Below are 1,362 nucleotides of genomic sequence, written 5' to 3' on the forward strand. Positions count from 1 at the left end.
AGAAAAAGGATGGGGAGGAGGAGGAGGAGAAAAAATATATTGCAAAACTGTGTAAAGTTGAGACCCATTAATCAAACGCCCTTTCTCCCTCTTAAAGTTGTGAGCTTTTGCTTTTACCTCGATCTATACCTTAAGGTATCCCCCCCTCCCCTCACACAATACTAGACAAGAGTGATATCGGTTATCTGAATTAGACAATGCCTAATGTAGTGTTTGTGAAAATGATGGATGTGTAGGGATTCGAATAGACTCGTGCACGGGAACCGTGTGCAAAATGCATTTTTAGATATCGAGATAAAATGAAAAAGCTTTGGAGCTTCTGAGACTTGTACCTGGCTTTCTTGCCTATGATAAATGTCATGTGTGATACGAATGAACTTGGGAAATTTAAAGGCTTTTTGAAGCAGTGCCTAATACCTACCTATTTCTAACAGTGTCCCCATAAGGTCTACTCAAGGTTAGTTTAGTTTGGACATACCTTTTACACTTGGTCACTTATCTTTGAAGAATATGCTAGGTACGAGTACATATTATATGCATCCCTATGTCTCTGACACATTTTAATATGTCAAATAGTGCGGGACTTTGAGAGAGTGATTTTACCATAATGTGCTTCGAAAGAAGAAGAATAAGAAAGAAGAGAAGGAGACGAAGAAGAAGAAAGAGGAGGGGAAGAAGAAAGGAGGAGCAGGGGAAGGAGACGAAGAAAAAGGATGGGGAGGAGGAGGAGAAAAAATATATTGCAAAACTGTGTAAAGTTGAGACCCATTAATCAAACGCTCCCTTCTCCCTCTTGAAGTTGTGAGCTTTTGCTTTTACCTCGATCTATACCTTAAGGTATCCCCCCCTCCCCTCATACAATACTAGACAAGAGTGATATCGGTTATCTGAATTAGACAATGCCTAATGTAGTGTTTGTGAAAATGATGGATGTGTAGGGATTCGAATAGACTCGTGCACGGGAACCGTGTGCAAAATGCATTTTTAGATATCGAGATAAAATAAGCACTGGAGCTTCTGAGACTTGTACCTGGCTTTCTTGCCTATCATAAATGTCATGTGATAACGAATGAAGTTATGAGATGAAAAGGCTTTTGAAGCAGTACCTAATGCCTATTTATAACAGTGTCTCCAAAAGGTCTATTCAAGGTTAGTTTAGTTTGGAAATACCTTTTACACTTAGACACTTATCTTTAGAAGAATATGCTAGGTAGGCATATTTCTACGTTTATGTATGTCTCTGACAACGACACATTTTAATATGTCAAATAGTGCGGGACTTTGTCAGACCTTGAAGTAACTTTTACTCCTTCCTAGGTAAATGTTTGGAAAATTGTTTCAATTACTGCCACACTGAGCAAG

Source organism: Diaphorina citri, unplaced genomic scaffold (genome assembly GCF_000475195.1).
Source record: "Diaphorina citri unplaced genomic scaffold, Diaci psyllid genome assembly version 1.1 scaffold457, whole genome shotgun sequence".
NCBI classification, from domain to species: domain Eukaryota; kingdom Metazoa; phylum Arthropoda; class Insecta; order Hemiptera; family Psyllidae; genus Diaphorina; species Diaphorina citri.